Genomic DNA, 25260 nt, shown 5'->3' with positions numbered 1-25260 from the left:
GAACTCAAACCCCAACTTGAACAACCTTGTCATAGGCTTTTGCCATCAAAGTTGTGCATTTTGGAGAATAGGCCTAAATGGCTACTAGCTATTACTTTTGGAGACTTCAAAGAGTGGGTTTGCTAAGAGGGAGGGAAAAGATGGTCTATTGATGCATGTCTCTATTCCTGCCGTATTTTCTCTCTTCTTTTTACCACTTTCTTTCTTTCACTCCGTTCCTTTTTTACTTTTAATTTCTTACTACTCTCTTGTCGTGGGTTGTCTTCCATTTGGTATTTTCTTTTCTTAGGTCCTTCTCTTTGGGTGACTCTCTCTTTCTAAGTGCCTCCCTTAGATGCCTCCCCCCATCCGATCTCTCCCCTTTCTGCCATGGTTGCCTCTTCCTTTTATAATGAGCTAATTCAATGGGATTTCTCCCTTTTACCCCTAGGGTTTCACCAACTATTTTTGGCTTGTTGTGGGCATCCCTTTAGGACTACCCACCAACTCATTGGTTGCCCGGCCACTATCTCTACTCAGAATATGTCAACTACACCATTACTCATTTTATGACAAAATTTCATTTTGTTTGTTCTTGTTGCATACCTTTATCTCTAGGTGACTAACCAATAAGGATTGGGCTACCTCACTACCTAACTCTATGGCATGCATCAGATGGTCCCAACCATCTCTTACTTCTTTTGGGTAAGATACCATCCCAGCAAGGTATATTCCCAAAAGAAGTCATAGTAAGAAACCAAATATAGGCTCTCTTTTCCCCCCACCACCGAATCACACCCTCTGAATCCCCTTGACCGTGGGCCCACCTTCCTTGTATTGGCTGGGTACAGGTTGGTGGTGCTCCGACCCTTCTGTGCTTGCTTCACTATTTTTTGCTTTTGTCTTCTTTCATTCTCACACCATATCTGCCATTGCAGATTAGTTCTGTTTCATTCTGCTGCGTGTTTTTGTCTTATTTCTTCACGCATTTCTTGCTGTGTTTGTCATTTCCTTCGGTTTGGCTTTTCTTTCCTTCACATGATTCCAACTGTTGACACTTCCTGCTGTTCTTTGTTTCTTTTCATCGTGCTTTTTCATATAGTTTTCACACCTATCCTTTTATACAAAAGGATTTGGGCCTTTGTGGACCAAATAATGTTGACTAGATCAAAAGAGTCTTAGGCCCAATTTGTCTTGATCTGCCAAAGCCATTCTGCCGAAGAATTGTATTCTGTGGCAAATCTGTATTTTGCTGCAGATCCATGTTTTGTTGTAGATCACTTTCCCTTGCACTTCTTTCTCTAGACCTTTCTTGCTCTTCGGTCTTCTTGGTGGGTCTTTGGGCCTTGATTTTTATTGGGCTTTCTTCCTCATGGGCTTTTGGATATGGATTCGCAAAAATGGGCATCAACACACACACACACACACACACACACACACACACACATATATATATATATATATGTAGTAATACATAACATCAAATACATGCATATTGCCTATATTTTCAATCCAGTCATCGCATTTAGCTTCTCACACTCATCTCACAACATGCATATTGCTTATCTTCATTCAATTGCCACACTACCTATCTTAGAGCATTCCCATTAAGGGTGTCATATTTGGCATTTGACACACCAAACTCTAAAAAACCAGCTTTATCAAGAGTTTTAAATGTTATAATTTTTGGCATTGATGAACAGTGCAATCTCAAATTTGAGACCGCACTGTTCACCAATTGTAAAAATTAAATTATTTTTTTAATTCAGGTGGGGCCACTTTCTTTTCTTCTTATTATTTTTCTTTCTCTTTCTTATCACTTCTCTCTTCCCTGTCTTGTGGTTCGGCGTGGTTCGATGGTCAGGGTCGTGGTCTGATGGGTTTGGGTCCGATTGGATGATTCGATGGTCGTGGGTGGTGGCGGTGATGATTCGTGGTCGGCGATTGTGGTCTGATGGGCATGGGTCGTGGGTTTGACGGTCCAATGGTCATGGTGGAGGTTCGGCGATGGAGGTTTCTTCTTCTTCTTTTTTTCTTTTTTTTCTTTTTTTTTTTCTCCTGTGGTTTGTGGTCGTGGTTTTGGTTTGGCATGGGTCATGGGTCATGGGTCATGGGTCACCGATCCTAGGTTTGTGTGTGTTTGTGATAGGTTTTGGTTCACCAATCTGGTTTTGGTTCCTATGGGTTTTGGTTCGGCATGATAGGTCTGCTGGTGGGTTTGCTGGTTGTATTTGTGGTGGTTGGGTGGTGGTTGTTTGTGATTTTGGTGGATGGTTGTGGTTATACTTTGGTTTTTTTCTTTTTCTGTTTCTTTTTCTGTTCTTCCTGCAGGGGGTTGTGGTTGCCACGGTGGTGCTGTGACTTGTGGTGGTGGTGGCTATGGTGGGTTGTGGTTGTTACAATGGTGGTTGCTACAATGGTGGTAGGGGTGGTGGAGGAGGTGGTTGGCTGGTTGCTCTAGTTTGTTGGGTAGTTGTTTTATTATTATTTTATTGAGTAGTTTATATTATTTAAATGAAATGGTAAAAAATATAGAAGGTTTGATGTTTGATGTATCTTAAAGTGGGGTGGTATAATAAATAAAGTAGGTTTTTGAAGTGTTAAATGCTAAAATTTTTAGAATTCATGATGGAAATGCTCTTATACTCTAGCTCATCACAAAACATTAATTGGTAAACGTCTTTCGCTAACAGGTGTCTTTCCACACAAGTTATGAAGACTTTAAATTGTTCTAACCTTTATTAATAAAAAGTAAAGACTAATAAAAATTTTAAATTTAGGATAAATTCCATTAACTTACCCTTAGGTTTGGGCTCATATCAAACAAGTCCAAGACGAAAATTAACCAATTCGATCCCTAAATCCAATTTGGTCACTAAGAGAGAAGAGAAAAAATAACTAATCGACCTAACAGTATTTAGGGAGTAAGTTGGGTTTAGGGACCAAATTGTTCATTTTTTAAATGTTTTGTACCTAGTTGACATTAATCAAAACCTCATGATAAGTTTATGGAATTAATCCATTTTAGGATGAAAGTAACTCAATACCTTTAAAAAATAAAAACTAATGGATATAAAATTCAAACTTAAGGCATACACAAATTAAGATATCTACTCTTAGTAAATTTGGTTCAAAAGCTAGAGTAGAATGGAATTCTTATAAGTGACTGGTTGGTCCTTCAACAAGCAATATATCCAACTGCTTTTCAAATCTTTCCATGGCTTGGACTAGAAAGGAAAATGGCACTGCTATCCCATTCTCTCCTTTACTATTCTTACTAGGAATATAGAAGTCACACATTCCGGGCATGGCCTCCACCTCACCCTTGGCGGGCCCACCAAAAAACTGGTTTACCCCACCCAAAGTCCACCTCTCCAAATCCGACACGTGTCACATTTGTCACAACGTACGACCCCACTCCATAGACATGGGGTCGACCCTTAATCATCATTAGGGGTGTGCATGGGTCGGGTTGGGTCGGGTTGAGGGGATTTTTTGACCCAACCCACCATGGTGGGTCAAAAAAAACCCAACCCAACCTAACCCATCACATAAGTCCAACCCAACCCACATGGGTCGGGTTAGGTCGGGTTGAACCCATGGGTTTGAATTTTTTTTTTTATTATTATTAAATTGAGTAGAAAAAAAAATTTAAAATATTAAAAAAACCTAAAGATTAGTATCAATGCAACTCCTTAAAGGCAAACAACACTAATGACTAAACAACAATAGTATTTTATTAGGATTTGTGTGAACTAATTGGCTTTTATATAGGATAGGAAAAACTGGCTATTTAAAAAAATTTATTAATTATATAATATATTTTATATATATATTAAATTAGTATTAGTAGGAGGAACTGAGGAAATGCTGTTCTACAACTGTTTTTTTTTTTAAATTATTAAATATAATATATATATATATTTATATATATATAAGTGCCCTACAATTGATTTATAAAAAAATTATTAAATATAAAAATATATTTTAAATATATATTAAATATGTGTGGGTCGGGTTGGGTTTCGCGGGTTTGTAATTTTATGACCCAAACCCAACCCAACCCGCCATAAAAATTTTTTTTGTAACCCAACCCAACCCACCAAGCCTTAAAAACCGATCCAACCCGATGGGTTGGGTTGGGTTGGGTCGGGTTTGGCGGGTCGGTGGGTTTTCTGCACACCCCTAATCATCATTAGATCAGTCACCGATCGCTAGTACTCATCTGTTATGTTGTCCTTTGCATTTTTTAGCAATTCCACAGCGTAACCCAATGGATTCTTACAAAGCTTCCCCGCTGTTGTGAGTGCCATAAAGAACGCAAAAGCGTTACCGTAATAACCATTGGGTAAAGGAGGATATAATTTGTCATGTAAATTGACAATGCACAACACATGAACCTCATCTTGAGGGTTTGTCTGGCGAGCTATGTTACAACAACGCCAGAGACATGCGGTGAGCAACTCAAAGGTGGAGCATTGTTTCAGGTAATGTGGCACAAATCTCCGAAGGGTGGAGAACTCCGTGGGGCCGAAGAAAATGGTACGATGGGCCATTTCTTCATTGAGTGGGACTGGGACAACAACGGTGGAGGCCATGTCATCGTACTCGTGGTGCGTGCATGTCACTTGAGTTGGATCCCTTGCTTGAAGGAGATGTCTCTGCCACACGGGTAAGGTGGAGGGGGCACATGCACCAATCCGGCGACGATACTCATGGTGTGGTTTAGGCGAACAGCAAAGATGAAACCACCACACTTAGGACGTGTCACCTGCCATATCCACCAAGCAACATGATAATTGGTTTAAGTAATAATAGAGAGTGATGCTATAGGGATATATATATATATATATATATATATATATATTTTGTTTGAGTAATGCTATATCATAATATTTTTATAATAATTTCACAAAAAATCTTAATTGATAAATTATTATTGGTTCTAATCTTGGCCCACCTCTAATGTCATTTTTTTACTTAACAATAACAATTTATCATTTAAAATTTGTTGTGAAATTATTATAAAAATATTGTCAAAGTCGAATTACTCATAACAATTTATCATTTAAAATTTGTTGTGAAATTATTATAAAAATATTGTCAAAGTCGAATTACTCATAAATTTGCCACGTAACCTTTAGATTTGTCCCCAATTACATTAAAATAATTCACCTTCATTTGTTATATTATTTGACATCAATCCATCATATTTATTACTTGTAAAGGTTAGTATTTTCCAACTACAACAAGGTACCAATAATTTTCCATCCCATGATTCATATTTACGTATAAGTTACGTTTCTCATTATAAAAGCTTCAAGAGTTTTTCATGCCTTAAAAAATGCAAAACGTTAATTTATTTTCTTACTTTAATCTACCAATGATTCATCAATTTAGAGCAGTATATGAACCTGAATAAGCAATAATGGGCGATGAAGGATGCCACCAGAGCCGGGAACATAAAAGAGGAGCTCCTCCAAGCATGGGAACGGAAGAGAAATTATAAGGTTCTCATAATGGATAAATAACGTAGTCCAGCATTCCACTAAAAGACTCTCACCAGTTTAAAATTGCTGAGCCAGAAATAAAAAATTTAAATAGAAATTAATTACTGATTCAGCAATTTTAAATAAGTGAGAGTCTTTTCTCGAAATGGAGAGTGGAGTACGTCTAGGGACGGACCCAGGTAGAAGGCTAAGGGAGAATGGAGAATGGAGAGTTTTACTGACTTAGCAAGTAAAATTTTCCAAAAACAAATAAAAAGGGCTTGGGCCCCCCTGAGTTTTTTGCTTAGGCTCCTCCCAAAAATCATCCGACCAGGAGCCCATGACCCATGTAAAAAAAAAAAAAAAAAAAAACTTAGCTCTCAAGTCTTAGCAGTCCAAAACCAAACGGAGAAAGCAAAAAACAAAGGAAAAAGAAGGAAAGAAAGGAAGGAGAGTGAGATTGTGAGAGGCGAGACAGAGAGACCCATCTTGATCAGAGAGGAGCCCGTGTCAGTGTCGCCATGACGGAGAGAGACAGAGAGATAGAGAGCCGTCTTAGTGACGCCATGGCCCGTGAAGCTTGCAAGACCGGAGCAGAGACCCATCTTCATCAGTTCATCTAATCATCTTGTACCCACGCCGGCAAAACCCACGCCGCCACACGAGACCCACTTGTTGCTGCCGTCGCCCACGGAGACTCATCACGCTCACAGGTATTTACTCTTATCACAGAAACTGAGAATCTGTGCTTGTGATCTGAGAATCTGAGATTCACAGAAACTATGCTTGTGTTGTGCCTTGTTCATGTTTGTGTTTTTACTGAGAATCTGAGAAACTATGCTTGTGAGTTGTGATATGAGAATCTGTGTTTTTTTAGGGGCTTTTTGGCTTTGTGACTGTCATTCTGTAAGTCTATGTTTGTGACTCACTCTCTTGCATTATATAGATAAGAGAGTAGAGTTTGTAGAGATAGTTTTTTCTTTGTTGACTGGTAGTTGGGCATAATAGGGACAAGTGGAGTTGGGCAACGGACAAGTGACAAAAAAAAAAAAAAAAAAAAAGGTAAAGTTAAGAAAAGTTTTTGTTAGCAGTGTCGGTAGTGGAATTCATTGGGTTAGTGGGTCAGAATTAGAAAGATGGAGACAACACAAAGACACAAACACATAAATAAAGGCTAAAAGGCAGGCCAAAGACAAAAAGAAAAAAAAACAAATCATATAATATAGAAAATTGTCACACAAATTTAAGAAAATAACGGTGATTCTTATATGATTTTTATTTTATTTGTAGATCATGAAAAAATCAACTACAATGCTTGATTTTTTCAAAAGAAATGGTTCAACTTCAAATTCTTCCGAAATTAATGTGGAATTGCCAACAACTAATGTTGCTATTCCAATTCTAGAAAATGTTGATGTTCCAATGTCGAAGTTCCAATCTCTCAAACACAATTTCAAAGAATTGACCTTGATTCCTTGGATTATGATCCCGGAACACGCAAACAAATATTGGAATATCATGTTAATCAACGTAATGAAATTTGACGGGCTTACATTATAAAAGGTCTGCACCAACCTCCTCTAATGACATTCAAAAAAAGTGGAAAGCACAATCATAACTTTCAAGCTTCTTGGTATGGAAATTATTCAACATGGCTTGAATATTCTCCTACGATAGATGCAGCTTATTGTCTACCATGCTTTGTCTTTTATAATTCAAATGGGGTTGTGGGACAAAATATATTTATTGTTGGTGGATTTAGAAATTGGAAAAAGGTTGGGGGCAAAGATTGTTATTTTCAAGGTCATATAGGGAAAGATCCTAACTCAATTCATAGAGTTGCCTAGCAATTGTGTAAGGATTTGATGAACCAATGGCAGCATTTACAAAGGGTAGTTGATCGTTTCACTATTGAACAAATTGCAAATAATCGATTGCAACTGAAGGCCACAGTTTTTATTGTCCGATATCTTGCCTTTCAAGCTATAGCTTTTAGAGGTCGAGATGAAAGTTTTAGTTCATTTAATCGTGGGAACTTTTTAGAATCATTGGGTATTGTGACTTTTTGGAATGAGAAGATTGCTAAAATAATAGAAAAAGCTCCCAAAAATGCAACCTACACATCACCTAGGATTCAAAAGGAAATTCTACATATTTACTCAGTCAAAGTGAAGAAGGCCATCCGGGAAGAAATTGGTGATGCAAAGTTTTGCATAATGGTTGATGAAGCTCGTGATGAGTCCATGAAAGAGCAAATAGTTGTGGTTTTTAGATATGTTGATGTAGAAGGCTTTGTGAAAGAAAATTTTTTTGGGCTTATTCATGTTGTTGACACTACGGCTTTCACTCTAAAGAAGGAGATATATTCTTTGTTATCTCAACATTGCTTAGATATACAAAATATTCGAGGGCAAGGATATGATGGAGCAAGTAACATGCGAAGTATGTGGAATGGATTACAAGCTTTGATTTTGAATAATTGCCCATATGCTTACTACATCCATTGTTTTGCACATCGCTTACAATTGGCATTAGTAAAAGCATCAAAACAAGTTGTTCCCATTAGTCATTTTTTTCTTACATTCTTTTTTCTAATCAAAATTGTTAATGCTTCATGCAAGCGCAATGAGCAATTGAAAGTTGCCAATGCTAATGAAATAGCATGTTTGATTGATAAGAGCTTGAGACTGGAAGTGAACTTAATCAAATTGACACTTTACAACGACTTGTAAAAACACGTTGGAGTTCACATTTTAGATCAGTTTCTAGCTTATTAAGGATGTTTACTTCAACTGTTGAAGTTTTACAAAATGTAATTGATGATGCAATTGATGGAGAACAACGGGCAGAAGCAGAGTCGGCTTATGAGGGTTTAACTTCATTTGAATTTTTCTTCATCTTGCATCTTGAGAAGGAAACTATAGAGATAACTGATCAACTTTGTCAAGCTTTACAAAGCCAATCTCAAGACGTTTTAAATGTCATGCATTTAGTTTCATCTACTAAAGCACTTATCCAAAAATTTAGAGATGGTGGGTGGGATGGCTTACTCATCACCGTGATATCATTTTGTGAGAAGCATTGCATTGATGTTCTGGATATGAATGCTCGTTATGTTGTGAGGCAAGGTCGAGCTTGTAATCAACAAGATAACGTTACAATTGAGCATCATTATCGAGTAAATATTTTTTATGCTACAATAAATTCTTAACTACAGGAACTAAATTATCGGTTTAATGAAGATGCAATGGAGTTACTTAGACTTAGCTCAGCTTTAGAACCTCGAAAGGCATTAGAATCTTTCAGAAGTAGTGATCTTTGTTTTTGGTAAAGAATTTCTATCCACAAGATTTCACAGATTATGACAAACAAGTGTTGGAGAAGGAGCTTTATCATTTTGAGTATAATGTAGTCCAGGATCCAGTGTTCAAAAAATTGAAAAGTTTATCTGAGTTGTCTCAATGGTTAGTGAGAACTAGAAATTCAGAACACTACAAACTTGTTTATAGAATAGTGAGACTTGTGCTTACTCTTCCAGTTTCTACTGCTACTACAGAACGAGCATTTTCAGCTATGAAAGTTGTCAAAACTAACCTTCGAAACAAAATGGAAAACAATTTTTTGACAGACTCTTTGATGTTATACATTGAAAATGATATAGCTTCGACATTTAGTTTGGATTCAATTGTAGATGATTTTGAAAATTTGAAAGAGCGTCGAGTTCCCTTTTCATAGATGATTATATAAAGAAATAATAGTGTTTCATGTCTTTTTTTTTTTTTTTTGTTAGTAGATGATTGTATCTTAATATATTAAGAAACAATGATTTTTTGGTATTTGTCTTGGTTGATAGTTCATTAATAATATATAGATACGTATTTGAATTTTTTTTTTTTTTTTTTGCTTATCTCCGGGTCCCCAACTAAAAATCTTGGGTCCGTCCTTGAGTACGTCACCAAAGTACTGTTCAAGCGTAACTTCAATATTGTTCTCAATAAACATGACACCCTCACCCGTACATTCTACTACAAGCTCTTGGTTAGGTCTTTCCCTAAGCCTACCAGCAAATGGGTAGTAAAACACTAGTGTTTGTGCAAGTGTTTCTCCGATGATTTTCAATGGGTCTCTGATCTCTTGCATAATTGAGGGATCATATTTATAGAAATGTATGGTTGGGATTTAAATTTGAAGACCCTCTCGGTCATCAAGATCGGAAAGTTGTTTGAATTCATGGGGTGTGAGCATTGCAGGAGCAACCAGTTCTGGTTTGCACCTTCGTACTTTGAACACTAGAGAGGTGGATGGGCAAGCTTACAGGTTGTAGTGTGTGTTATGACTTAACTTGGACAGGAATTTATAGCAACAGATGACGAGATATAGAATAGAAATTTCCCTCAAAATAGGTAAAATATTATCACAATATTTAGTATTACAAACCCAGTACTTTGACACTTGCATAAATAAATAAATAAAAACCTAGTACTTGAAACACATAAAAACAAGAAAAAATATGACTTCATTTTTGTGTGTATAAGTACGGAAAAATGGTGGTGTCAAAAAATAAAAATCACAATTTTTACCGTAACTTGTCACGTGAAGATATGGAGATGTGGACTTTTATGGATCTATTGTTTTTTCTCTATCGCACGCAACTTGTCATGTGATGAGTTATAACTAAAATTGTGATTTTTTCTTTTTTTTTGGGTGACACTAGCATTGCAACAAGTCATGCAAAAACAAGTAATACCTTTCTCAAATATCATTTAAATAGTAATACTAAAGCTTGTGAATGGTGGCCAGCTATACGAGATAATAAAAAAATTACAATCAGATTGCAAAAAAAAAAAAAAGAATAGGAGTTTTCAAATGGTTAGTGGCCACAAGGAACCCACCACAGGTGACATGCACACATCAGGAATATTTGACGATTTGGACAAGACTCAGAGCTTGATCATCAAACCTCTTCTATTATTAAAGTTGTTGAGTGGTGGAATATAATCTGGAACACAAAAAGTGGTATAAAAGATTTATATTCTTTGCTAATACTTAATTCAGCATATTGTTTTAAGAAATAGATCGATCTGCATTCTATATAATAAATGATATATGAAAAAAAAAAAAAAAAGAACACCTTGTAGGCCATGACAGGTTAACCATGCGAAAATGTGTTGGATATTTTTATTAATACTTATTTATGTGAATTGAGAAAATCAATTATCCCTTAATGTCAGATAAGTTGATTGCAAATTTTTGAAATTCAAATATAATTTAAAATTTGAATAACTATTGTCAAGGGTTTTAGTTAGGAAAATTTCTGAAAATTAATGTGATTTTTTAATACCATATATTGCTAGCTTTTAGTATACTTTTCTTTATAAACTTTTGCTCTAAAATGTTTCTTTTAATTTCATCAAAAAAAAAAAAAAATGTTTCTTTTAATATATTTAATAGTAACGTTATAGATGGAAAGTATCAAAAAAATTATACTACTACATATTTATATAATTTACCGTTGATGGTTTATAGCATTACAACTTGTTTTTCATTCTTGGTTGTAATTATTGTATACAGTCAAAGTTTCAAAGGAAAACATTAATTGATATCTAAAAATCAGCCACGTTAATTATGAGCTATTGATTTGTTTTCAATTGCTTTATGACACAATTATTTTATTCTCAACGTATATACATTTGGCAAAGACTTTTGATTACCGGTTTATATAATATATATATAAACCTATTGATCATATATTGATTTTAATAACTTTATGACCATTTAATTGATATCAAACCCTTATGATTCTTTGGCTAAGGACAAGTTATATGTCTGGCTCTATATATATGGAAAGAAATAAAAGTTTCAAAAACACATTATTTTTGAATTACAAAGCTACAAACTTTCAAAAACAATTTTTATTATTGTTCTAAACACTTACCATCTATTGCTTCTTTCTATTCACAAAAATATTTTACCTTTCCTAAATTTTCTCGGAAAAGATAGATTCGCAAAGATAATCAACAAATGTGGTTGGACTATTGTATACTTGGAACAACGTGCAAAAATTATTTTTCTAACTACATCAGATATACCGTAGACGACACGATTTATCTCAAAACAATGACTTGGTCCATGTCATTTTCAAGGAAAAATCAGGTAATATCTATCCTTTATTCCAACAAAATGTGTGTAAAGAAGTTCAAGTTGCGGGGAACATGGTAGGGCATGGCAGGTGGAAGGGGTTTCACGATGACGTCAATGCTGAAAACTCATTGAAGAAACTGCATACGCAAAAGAAGTATTCTATCTCAAAGTACTCAATTATGAAGGGATTTAGGTGCAAAATTATACAAAGGAAGCTGAAGAAAAAACAAAAATATAAAAAGAGTGAAGGTATTATTGAGAACGAAATAAACAAAGACGTAAACAATATAATTCCAAGAGTCAACCATCTATAATATTATTAATTCCCAAAAAAAAAACAAAAAAAAAAAAAAAAAAAAACAATTTTACGGAAGAAACAAAATAGCATAATTTCCAAAATCAACTTGAATACTTGGCATTTTATATGACTCCAGAACATGATTAGCTAAGATACCTATATATGATGCTCTTAACATTCTTTTAATTATTCCCATAAAAAAAAAATAATAAAAACCTTCTTTTAATTATAGCATTTACGTGAAATAGAAGTGAATGATGAAAGCAACATGGTAACAGAAGCAATGAATCAAGTTGAAACTTGGAAAAAGAAAAGTTATGTTACTTAGTGTTAGACATATTACGATCCAAGTGGCTCATACCAATTATAGGCCCATGTACTTGTAAAACAAGCATATTAACCTTAAGTTAGTCTATAAGTCTATTATTAGCCTAGGATTAAAAATATATTCTCTAGTATATAAACCTTAAATTGGGTTTATTGTAAGAGAAGTGCTTAATATAATATGTAGCCATCAAGAACTTTGTCACTGTACGTAGTCCGTTAAACCGAATCACATAAACCTTTGTATCTACTCTCTCTCTCTCTTCAATGCTATCACTCATCATTCAATCGTCACACAAAGTTACACAACAACTTTCACACTTAGTCTGCCAGTTGTTCCACCATTTCATTAAAACATAAGCAACATTAGGCTTCAATATCTGGCTAAACTAAAATGTACAATGAATTATAGCAGACTAGTCCAAAGCAATTACAAACTGGTTTCGGAACTTCACAATTCATCTTACTTTGGCAGCATGTAGAGTAGGACTTTACTTCTTACCAAATTTCCCATAGAATAAATAGAAAACCTCACATTAAACGTCCAACAAACGAATTCAAAAAGATATCTTATTTACTCCATGAAATTCCGAGTTATAAATAAACGAACACCTGTCTATTTAAAAGATCTCTTTGTTCATAATTTTTATTTTTAATGATAGAATGCATAAAGATTAGATATTTCTGTAAATAAAAATTAGATAGAAAATTTAAATAATAAAAAATATTTTTTTCTAAAAAGAGACCTGAGAATTACTGTGATGAGCAATATAGTCCATTAGTCCTATGTGAAGCCCATCCAATGGTCATTGTTGCTTTCAAAATTCTTAACTGCAAAAGGGTCTTCTCCATCTTTTCTCCAATCAGCTGAAAAGTGAAATAAAATAATGTCAGTGATAATCTTTTTGTCTCTCTTATTTATTTTTGTTTATTTTTGGTAACTATCCTAGTTATAATCTGGACTATTTTTACAGTGAAACTCCTTTAAACTCTCCTTCTTCATTGGAAGGGCAACAACTTAAGTAGTTTATGGAAAGAACAAGGTTAGTCATAAATCAAAAAATTATTAAGATTCGGGAAAACTTAAGAACTTTTTTTTTTTTTTTTGGACATAGAAAACTTAAGAACTTATAGTATAAACAAAAACAATCCCGTATTAGTCGTATAATTATATGTAGAATAATAAAAAGAGAATGGTGTAGAAAATTTTGACGCATATTTGAATCTCTTTCAAAACGTTAATGATGGGCCTATTCTATTGTTTTACACGATACTCGACTTTAAAAAAATTGATGGGCCGATTCTATTGTTTCAGCTGGTCTAGCCCGACCCATTACATGAGCCCACAGTTTCAGAACCCCAGTCCAAACACAGCCCACTCACGGAAATTAACTCTAACCCAATCTGCCAGGCCCAAATAAAATCAGGACAATCCACATTCCTGGGCCCAACTAAAACTAATTAAACCCAACAAGTCCACCCTTTGGGTTTTGGCAATCTCTTTTAGTTGTTCCAACACTGGGTTTGACAACAAACTCAAAATGGAATTTTTTGGTCATTTAAACCGTAAAGAAAAATCACCTAGCGAATAAACAAAAAAAAAAATCACCTAGCGATTTAAGAAATCAATTTTTTGCTAAGAGAGAATTATACCAGAAAGAAAAAAAATAGCATAATTTCCAAAATCAAACTGAATACATGAAAGACAGCACTTTATGAGGCTTCAATTATATTCAGAGTAATTATAATTCTATTAGAAGTAACAATTATAATAGTCACATAGTGCACAATAACTCTAGTCGATCTGATAAATTGGTTTTTGCTTCCTTATAATTTAAAATGTCCAAGATGGAAAAGGCAAAAATGACATACAGCACAAAATTAATTAATAACAAAATTCTTATCATTGGGAATTTAAATGTTGATCTTAATCTTACATATCATCTAGCATGAAAACTATATTAGTTTGTCAAATGATTCTAAGGAAGTTTTTTAGAAAGAAGGGGCTTTAAGACCCTATACATGCTGCTGATACTCATTTTCGCGACACGTTCTTTACAAGCCCGACCCAATCAAGTCTGACCTCATTATGGGCCCAATTTATATACTAAATCATATTTTATTCTTTTAAGTATGGCCCAAGCCCATGTGATTTATGAGAGAAATGGAGGAAGTGTGGTTTGGAGGGTGTGGATCGGTTCCTTTCGGACCTTTTGCATGAGCCCAGCCCATGCATGCTACCAAGTGGGTAAGGGACACTAGTAGTACCTCAAGCTCATGGAGGAGGTCTTGTACCTGAAATTTCCACCTTGAAAGAGCCTTTATGCTCTAGCTGACTGTGGCCCGACTTTTCTGCTCTACCATTTTTTGCCTAAAACATGAAACATATAGCTGACCCTAAATGGCTGGCCTTGTCTGCTGTAATAACTAAAATGCGAACTCCAAGGGCCTGCCATGTTTAGAAAACATCAACCCATGAATTTAGGCCACTCCATTTCCCAAATTATGCAAAAAGCAAGACAACCCTCTTACCCAATTAAAACAAATCTGACCATAACCTCTTTAATTCAAACCTTGGGGTTCAAAGCCTCTTCTATTAACCAAAAACCAGTCACTTAGAACACCCCAAACTCAATACAAAAGGCCCCAATCATATTCAAAATGAACCAACTACGTTTTCCCCATAGAGCTGAAACTTGAGATCAAAAGCCCATTCAGCCAGTTAACATTCTCACAATTCTGAAGTTTAGGGGTAGAAATATGGGTATGGGGGAACCTTTCCTCTTTTTCTCACAGCCTCTTTCAATTTCCTCTTCACGTTGACTGTGGGTCGAAGTTTCGAACCTTGTGTACTTTTTCCACATTTTCTTGTATTTCGGTTATGGCATTTTGATTTCTCTTTTATTAAAGCATCATTAGCCTTTATTTATTAAATATTGGAATTTAGGGCTTGATTTTCTATAAATAAACACTTCTAAAGAACCCAAGGGGAGATATGGGCTAATCTTGCAATTTTGGCCCTTGTCGTAAAACGTCCTTGACATTTTTGGCGACTCCACTGGGAAGTCAAGTAGCTGAAACAAGAGGGATTATGTCTCTAAAGATGTGAAATCAACAGAAGATGATGCTATCAACACCAACTTGTCATTCCAAAAGGCATCAAATGATATCTTGTTAACACAAAAGGAGCATCATGATGTAAAGTAAGAAGTGGTCCATTTTCAGCTTGTCAACATGCCAAGGACACTAAGATATGCGAAAAATCCACTCCAACCTTGCAGAAACCATCCAAGAAGGACTTTATGGATGGAGGAGGAACTAACTCACGAGCCAAGCTTCAATATATATGAGCTGTTGTCTGTGAAGCCAAATCTGCTCATCAATAGTGCACTGAAAATGGTGCACAAACAGTGAGACATGTGCTTAGCCAAAACCTATTTGCAAAAGCATGACAACCAAGCAACATGTCTACTAACTTGCCCTTGCAAAGGCAAAGCCATATTCACAACATATCCAATCAAGCATAAGTCATTCTTAAGAGACTAAATGCATGTGTACAATCTATCAAAGCTATGCTACTCAACCATAAGCAAAAACATGCTCAAAACCTATTAAAGAAATGTACAAACTCATTCTCAAGGTACAAATCATTCTTTTCATTCCAAAATTCAAGATTACATGTTGAAACATCATATATGTGTTTCTTTGTACAACATACAAATTGTATCTACTAACCATGACAGCACAAGCTCAAAGTTTCAACAAATACTAGTACATAGAAGGTACTCTACACATAAGTAGGTTGTCCACAAAAGCTAAATACAAATGAAAGTGTTTCCACGGTAGCAGCCCCCATTGCACATTACAACCATCTCAAATTCTCAAAGATTCCAACAAATACAAAAGGAAAACAGTAAAAAAGAAAGGGAAGATTCAAAGAAGATCAAGACTCGCAACAATATCTGAAGCCTTCTCATTCAAAACACTCGTCTGCAATTTCTCTCTATGAATTTGTGTCTACAAGTTTCTGTCTCTTCCCAACAATTTGGTTGCCAAGATATGCAAGTTGAACTTTTAAGCCTCACTTGAACCATGTATCGACAATGCAGCAAAGGTAGTAGAGAATAAACTCTACAATCGACTCATCCTTAATTTAGTTCTTGGCAGCACTCCTTCATTCAAACAGCCACTCCTTAGCCAAGGAAACAACCCAAGTGCTATATACATTTATTATCGCAGTTTCTCTCTAGCTAAAGAAAAGGGGAAGCTCCATTGTCATTTCTATTATTCTCCTTAAACTTGACTAAGGAAACCTTACAATCCTCTTAAGATGAGCTATGGGTACTCAATTTGTATCAACTTCGGATGTTGTCTCTCAATAAAGAAAGTTAAAGCAACTGGGTCTTGTGCATAGACAGCAAGACGACAAGTTCATCAAATGTCCAAAGCTAGCAAGAAATGAACCAAAAAGGGTTCAATGTTACTAACGACGGTCGTGGTTCCATCTATTGTAGCTCTATGTTGCTGTCTGCAGTATCTTCAACCTTAAAAAATGATGCATTGGCAATGAGATTGGCCTCATGGATGAAATTCCCAGCGAAGGCACCACAATTGCCTAAGCCAAAGTCATCCTACAAGAAACCATATTACAATGCGCTTAATATACTATTATATGCAATCAAGAAAAGAAAACGAAAAAGATATGTGACTTACCAAGTGAGTTACAACTCTCCACTTGACAATGGCGTAATTCCCAAAGTACATTTATTCTATGTAAAACAAAGAAGCATCACACCCAGCAAGTCCTATTAGCATGACAAGAAAGGGTGATAGCAAGTTTTGTCTTGCCACAGTAGACTTTGACTTGCCCAAAAAATTGCGGCTTTGTTCTCAAACAAATAGAGCTGTTGTATGTGTACCATTTTCAATATGTTAACAATGATGTAAAAAGAAAATTGGTTGTGGCATAGCCAAAAGCAAAAGCATCTCGGCACAACAACGTTTCATTGAACAACATTTCTTATAGCCACACATCGTTGAGGAGCCTCTCATTCGATAATAAATTGCACTATCCATTTCTTTTGGCGAACACAACGACCATCTTACAAGGTTTCTTCTCATGCTATCATGGTCTATTTTGCCCTATCAAGGCCTAAGACACAAGGGCTATTATGGATGGGCAATACCATGATAAAAAAGATACACATTATATGGAATCACTGATCTCGGCTTCGCCAACACTTTCCTCATCAATACAACAAGCACAAAGTAACAACTTGTGACCCTAACTTCTACTTGCATTTGTTACATGATACAGGGAGTTGCCAACCCACATAGTGGCTATGCCTTATCTCTATACTACATCGGCAAGTGATATATTTGCTCCATTTCATCTCAAATGCACTATCCTAAGGCGGCTAGCAATATTGCTTATCGCTCATGATTACAGCTTCATCGAAGCAAATCTTGGCAAACACAAGCTCATCAAATTGACCAGTAATCAAGCAACTCAAATATTGAAGCATCCCCAATGTGATCCAATTTGTATAGAGGTTCAAGATAACCTCTCATTCATCATCATCTTCTCCTATAGACTCTATTAGAGACATGTTTTATGTAATTAGCTAATTCTTTAACAAAATGCACTTTACTTATAATTGGATAGATCTAGGATGGATTTAAGACTTCAATAAACATGTTGTTCAAGTCAAGTATTAAAGTCATGAAGATCTAACCAAGAAACAAGTGAAGAAGAGCTGTTCATAAAGCTCAATAGCAATCTCGATAGAAATACTTCTATCGAGATTTAAAGTTGAAGCTCGACACAAGTTGTTTCTGTCGAGACTTACAAAATCAGAAATTACAAATCTGATTTTCGACCTATGCTGAAATATTTGTATAGGATTTCTTTTCTCACAACCCTAAATATATATAATGATTATTTTAAAGCTGTTGCGCATAAAGAAAGTGCCCTAATTCATTATTCTCTCTAAAGAAGGTACTGCGTCTTTACGCCAAGGGTTTTGTGACCAAGGAGCTTCCTGATCTTCATTGTTAATAAACTGAAAAATTTTGCAGCCAACAACCTCTTCAAGTTGTTGGAGTTAGTCATGTACTAGGATCCGTGCATCATTAGTTAGTCACATACTGGGATTCGTGCATTGAACTGAAAGATTGCCGCTACAATACAAGTCCAATTGGGTATTGGGGTAAGGGTTCAACTATAAGTTGGTATTTCGGGATAGGCCAAAGGGTTTGGTAAGATTTCTTATACTTGTAACCACTTATAATTGATAATAATGGATTCTTAGAAGTGGTGTCGGTGGATTTCTCCATTCGTAAACAAATCACCTGTATCAAATTTATTTTCCGCTGCATTTAGATAATTTTGTGATTTTTTGTGTTGCCACGCTATTGCATGAAATTTGATATAATTAATTAACTTGGATGATTAATTAATTAATTGCAAAGGGTCAATTCATTTTAACCCAACAGACCCAAGTCAAAATTACAATTATTCTACTTCCAAAATTATGGCCAACTCAAAGTTAAGTATAGCCGCATTGCAAACTAACTTCCATGCCTTGCGACTATCAAAATTAATGGGAATCGGCTTCGACGTGAGCTTTTAGCTTCAATTAGAACAATGGTTCAACCTCATAAATCGACGCAAAGAGACTATCATTTTTCCAAAGAAAAGCCACTCTACAAATTTAATTGAAAATTTTGTTAACATATTAGCAAGCCCAGCCAAGAGATAGTGACAAAGAACAAATAGTCTTACCAAGGTCAGCATTGCATTTGCCTTTATCTAATATGCTTAAAAAAAAAAAAAAAACAAAAAAAAACAAAAAACAAAAAAACAAAAACAAAAACAGATTCGGCAATTTATTGCCATGTTCAGTAGTCTTCCTACAACAAAACCTTGCTCTTTGGCAATGAAGGTTATTTTCTCAGTGTCATAGGCACTGCTTCACCACCATTGGTACCAACAAGCTCATGGCCATGGGTAGCGGGCTGCCGCGGACCTTCGTTGGTTGTCGTTGGCAAAGTTCCTTGCTTCATACCATTGGGTTCCCTCTCTTCTTCAGCAACGGCACTTTGTCCCGCCTAGATCCTGACTTGTGGACGGCGTACGATGCCAAGCTTTCTCAAATTCCTTTCAGTGGAACGCCCTTGCTCCTCACTTACAAGATATTCTTTGTTTAGCTACCACCGCCTCATCATCCTTCTTGGGTTTTGATAACACAAGTTGTTAAAACCGGGGATCTTGTTTCGAAGAATGCAAGTGCGAATGGAAATTAGAAGCAAAAGAAAAGAGCAGCCCTGGAGTCTCATACCCAAAGCAAAATTTCTTTGAAATTAGAAGTAATATTGTGTGATGGCTAAAGCAAAAATTAAAGAAAGAAGAAAGTGGCGTGAAATGCCCGAAGCAAAAGAAAATAAAAATGATGCACAACGATTTTTAGTTTGGTACGTATGTAACCCATTTTTAATTTTTTAAAAATATATATGAATAAAAAATATATAAAAATATATATAATGTTATTTAAAAATTAAAAACATGCATCGCATAAGATGTAACCTCTGAAAAAAGAAAAAAAAAAAAAATTTAAAGTCCCCACATATATCGCCAAGCCAAGCAACAAATGGCGTGAAAGCCAAAGTCATTGAAAAGAAGAAAAAAGTGGCTGCGTCTCGCTCCCTTTGGCAAGACACTAAGGCAATTACCAAAAGGGACCTACTATATATTATTGTTCAACATGACACACGGGTTAAGGCTTAAGCTTAAGGCCTTGATTATTTGTCATGACCCATGGGCTTTAAACTAAATCAGCCCACATCCCTATGCACAAACATTGCCAAGATCATTTCTTTGGCAGCCAAGTCATATAAAGTTTAGCACTCATCAAACATCTATGGTCTATGCCACGTTCAGGTTACAAGAAGGCCGAAGAAGAAATAATAATATTATAAAAGAATATTATTATTCTTATATGTGTGGCTATAAAGGCTATTGATCAAATAGTTGGACTTAAAGCTCAAAGAGTCGAAGTTCCAGAAACAATTTCATCCGGTTACAACTTGAGTCTTAGGGTCCGTTTGAATACAACTTATTTTTGTTAAAAACTGAAAATTGAAAACACTATAGCAAAATAATTTTTAAATGTATGAATAGTGCCATGAGACCTACGGGTATGATGAAAAGGGGCTGAAAAGTCAAATATATACTGCTACTGTTCATGAACAGTAGCATGAACAGTGAAATTTGTCCTCCTTAAAACGCGTGTTGCAAAAAAAAAAAAAAGCAAACGCAAAATGCAACAAACGCTGAATCCAAACAAATACTCATAGTTTCACAGGCTTCATCACCACAATATTTCAACACATACAAGCTTTTTCTTCAAACAGTGATTTTTCTTAAAGCAGGCTCTACAACCGACAACATTTCAACATATGGGCTTCTTTGACCCATGTCATGTCAACAAAAAATAAAGCATTTGGGTAAACTAATACTCGAACTCGCAACATTTACAAGTCAAATATATACGGGTGTGATGAAAAGGGGCTGAAAAGTCAAATATATACTGCTACTGTTCATGAACAGTAGCATGAACAGTGAAATTTGTCCTCCTTAAAACGCGTGTTGCAAAAAAAAAAAAAAGCAAACGCAAAATGCAACAAACGCTGAATCCAAACAAATACTCATAGTTTCACAGGCTTCATCACCACAATATTTCAACACATACAAGCTTTTTCTTCAAACAGTGATTTTTCTTAAAGCAGGCTCTACAACCGACAACATTTCAACATATGGGCTTCTTTGACCCATGTCATGTCAACAAAAAATAAAGCATTTGGGTAAACTAATACTCGAACTCGCAACATTTACAAGTAATAAGAATCATCAACTACTCACATATATGCCGCAAGCACCATGCGTGCTCGGAGGGCTAATATTGATACTTATTTTCGCAACATATTCTCTACAAGCTCGACTCAATCAAGCTTGACCTCGTTATGGGCCTGATTCATATACTAAATTATATTTTATTCTTTTAAGCATGGCCCAAACCAAGTGATTTTTGGGGAAAATTGAGGAAGTGTGATTTGGAGGGTATGGGTCGGTTCCTTTCGAACCTTTTGCATGAGCTTAGCCCATACGTGCTACCAAGTGGGTAAGGGACACTAGTAGCACCTCAGGCTCATAGAGGAAATCTTGTACCTGAAATTTCCACCTTAAAAGAGCATTTATGCTCTGGCTGACTATGGCCTGACTTTCTACTCTACTATTTTTTGCCTAAAACATGAAACATATAGCTGACCCTAAGTGACAGACCTTGTCTGCTACAAAAACCAAATGTAAACTCCAAGGGCATGCTACGTTTAGGAAACATCTGCCCATTAATTTAGGCCACCCTATTTTCTAAATTATGTAAAAAGCAAGCTAACCCATGTGACCAAACCATGTGGAAACCAATTAATTAATTTTGTTTCACACAATCACTTCAACCTTTCAAACCTCGTCACAATTTTGTCTTTTTATTATATTTATTACATGTCAGAATTCAAGGTCTATGTGGCATTCCACCGGCTTCCAACTACGTAAGATGAAAATGACTTTGAATAAAAGAGCAGTTTTAGTGCCACAACTCATCACATAGTGAGTTGTTATTGGTGGAGGAGTATCTTCACATAGATCCACCATCACCCCTTCACCAACCACAACTCATCATGTGACGAGTTGTAACATAAATTATACCTTTTTGTTATGACATTAGATTTTTTCCGAATAAAATTCGAATATTCTACAAAGTACAAACATCCTCCATTAATATTCCCACGTCATCAAATCCATATTCCTACGTGGCACTTGTTAGACCTGGTGTGCGTGTCAGGGGAATATACGGTGCACGCATGGAATAATTCTATTTGGATATTCTTTTTTTTTTTTTTTTTTTGAGAAAGCTCTATTTGGATATTCGAATATTCATTTTCTTCCAACCCCGCCGGAGTTTTTTACATTATCAAATATAGCTGACCTTTGATCTGCCAAAAAAAAAAATATATATATATATATAGCTGACATTTGAAATGACAATTATGGCCCTGATATGTTGAAGGAACTACGACTTTACCACAATAATTGGGGTTAGTAGGTTTTGATTAATTTAACCAAACTGCCCTTTTAACCTCCACAAAAAGGAAACTCGTGCCTAAATGATTTGTGAACCATTGGATTTGAATAGGGATTTAGTGAAGGGTTTGGATTTCAAGTTAATTGGATGTTTAATTATTGAAAAGTTAGATTCGGCGGGACCCCAATTTGTTAATTATGTTAAAGTCTCAAACGTAATCAATCACTTTGTTATTCTTTGCAAATGACCTATGTGACTAGATTGCGTTCACAACATGCAATTTGAGAGGTTAATAGAGACATGCACATTCCCCCCTCGCCCTTTGATAAGTATATTGAGTTATTGACATATATAATTATTAAATCAAGTCTAAAAGGCCAATTGTTGGGTATACATGTGTAAATGAAGTCCCATATCGAATAATGATGAGAAAAATAAGTAGTTCATATCACATAATTGAACACATACCTATTGGGTTAGGCCTTTTGGGTAAAAGTGTGTCTTTATATGTTATATTAAATATTCAAAGAAGTTTTCCAAGGTGTTTATCTCCCCAACAAGTAATATTAGAGTCCATGGTAGTGTGAGACAAAGGAGGCAAGGTTAACGAGGTTCCTTTTGCAGTTGGAGCGAGAGCGGGGTGTGCTGCGTACTTGAAGCCCTTTCGCAAATAGAGCAGGGTGGGTCCCTTTCGTAGTTAGAGCGGGCATGGTAGATTGCACCAAGCAAGCCCATAAAGCTCACACAAACGATCTTTCAAAAGCCCAACAAATGAGTATTATTGCCAATGATGCTAGACAACAATGAAGTGTGAGGTTCTCATGGAGGATAAAAGACGTGCGGGATTGACACGTGGAAGCTCATGGATGATGACCTAGTGAAGGGAAAGGCCCATTAGGCAAGGGGGAGTGAGTAGGACTTGTTTGTTCATGGACCACAGAGAGGTAGAAACTCACATGTGAATGGGAGATTGTTGGGTATGCACGAGTGAGTAAAGTCTCACATTGAATCATGATGAAAAGAATAAGTGATTAATATAACATAATTGAGCACATACCCATTGGGCTTAAGCCTTTTGGGTTAAAATGTGTCTCTATATGTTATATTAACTACTCAAAGAAGCTCTCCAAAGTGTTTATCTCTCCAACAATTTCCCTGTGCTCCAATTACAATAATCAAACTTTCCTCTATTTAAAGTTGTTGTAAGCTCTGATCATCTAAGGAAATCATGGCTCCATCATTCACTTCTCTAGTGTTCACAGTGAGAAGGTGTGAACCAGAAATGGTAGCTCCAACCAAGCCCACTCCTCATGAATTTAAACAACTTTCAGACTTGGATGATTGAGACAGCCATCAATTTCAAATCCCAATTATACAATTCTACAAATATAATCCCTCAATGCAAGGGAGAGATCCAGTGAAGGTCATTAGAGAAGCACTGGCATAAACACTTATATTCAACTACCCTTTTGCAGGTAGACTTAGGGAAGGGCTTGGTGGAAAGCTTTTGGTAGAATGTACAGGTGAAGGTGTTCATTAAGGCTGATGCTACTGTTTCACTAGAGCAATTTGGACATGCAATTCATCCTCCATTTTTGTGTATGGATGAGCTCCTTTATGATGTTCCTGGCTCAGGAGAAATGCTTAATTGCCCATTATTGCTTATTTAGGTAACATGTGCTCAATTTTTTTCTTAATTTCTACAGATTAGTGGTTTTTTGGTTTTTATCTTAATGATTTGATGCATTAGTATGCCTAGTATCACCCATTTCAATGTTTGATAAAATAATAAAATACCATTAAGAGTTATAGTATCATTATCATATGCATTCCACCTTGTTATTTGGGTTAGATGTATATGTGAAATTACAATAACAAGACTAAGACATCCAAAGTATTATCATTAGTTGAATTGGCACCTTCCTATTCATAAAATACTTGGAGTCTTGGAGGAAAAGAATTTGAGTTACGGAATTATCAGCATATTGTAACTATCTTAAAAAAAAAAAAAAAAAAAAAAAAAAAAAAAGGTATTATCACTGACTACAAGAAATGTTCCTAATAATTGTACAAACACACATGCTTTTTTAATTGTGTTAATCGGCAGGTAACATGACTAAGGTGTGGTGGATTTATCTTTTTTATAGGGTTAATTCAGCAGAAATTATATCTACATTTTCTATATAATTTTGACATTAAAAATGATATATGAATACGAAAAAAAAAATAGAAGTGCCTTATATTCTTGACATATATGTCACATGCTTTCCTTCCAGTGTATAAAATGCAAAAAAAAAAAAAAAAAAAAAAAAAAAAAAAAAAAAGGAAATTGCACTTTACCCACCTATGGTTTGGCCCGTTTTAACAATGCTCACCCGTGGTTTAAAAGTTATCACTTTACCCACCTGAAGTGGCCTCCGTTAGACCCCCGTTACCCATCTCTGCCCTTTCCGTTAGAAAATCTCATTTACTATATAAACCAAAATTAGAACCCAATTAGAACCCTAAAAAAGGACCAAGCTCTCTCCGTCTCTCTACCTTCGAACCCCCAAACCCATTTCCGCTATATCAAGATCCCTTTGTACTCCGATTGCCAAAGTGAAATCTAAATATGTCTTCTTCAAGTTATTACTCGGGTTCTAGTCACCATTCATGCTCTGCTGTCAGTTGTTGGCTACGGACTGCTCTGACCTTGAACAATTTTGGGAGAAGGTTTTATGGGTGCAGCTACTATGATGTGGTGAGTAATAGTTGATTTTCATATTTCTTTCCTTTTTTATTTTCTGGTTTTGTTGGATTTCGGGTTTTGTTGGCTTTATGAATAACCCTAATTTGATTTTGTTTGTAGGATGATGAACCTACTTATAAATACTTTAGGTGGTTGGATGGC

General features: G+C 35.6%; 1 pseudogene; it reads right to left on the bottom strand.

Annotated features, from left to right (window-relative positions):
* Nucleotides 1–3135: 3135 nt before the first annotated feature.
* Nucleotides 3136–24809, bottom strand: LOC115961352 (annotated as a pseudogene).
* Nucleotides 24810–25260: the final 451 nt, after the last annotated feature.

The sequence above is a fragment of the Quercus lobata genome, chromosome 9 (genome assembly GCF_001633185.2).
Source record: "Quercus lobata isolate SW786 chromosome 9, ValleyOak3.0 Primary Assembly, whole genome shotgun sequence".
Classification (NCBI taxonomy): Eukaryota; Viridiplantae; Streptophyta; class Magnoliopsida; order Fagales; family Fagaceae; genus Quercus; species Quercus lobata.
Note: the sequence above shows the minus strand (reverse complement) of the source record. Positions and strands in the feature narration are given on the sequence as shown.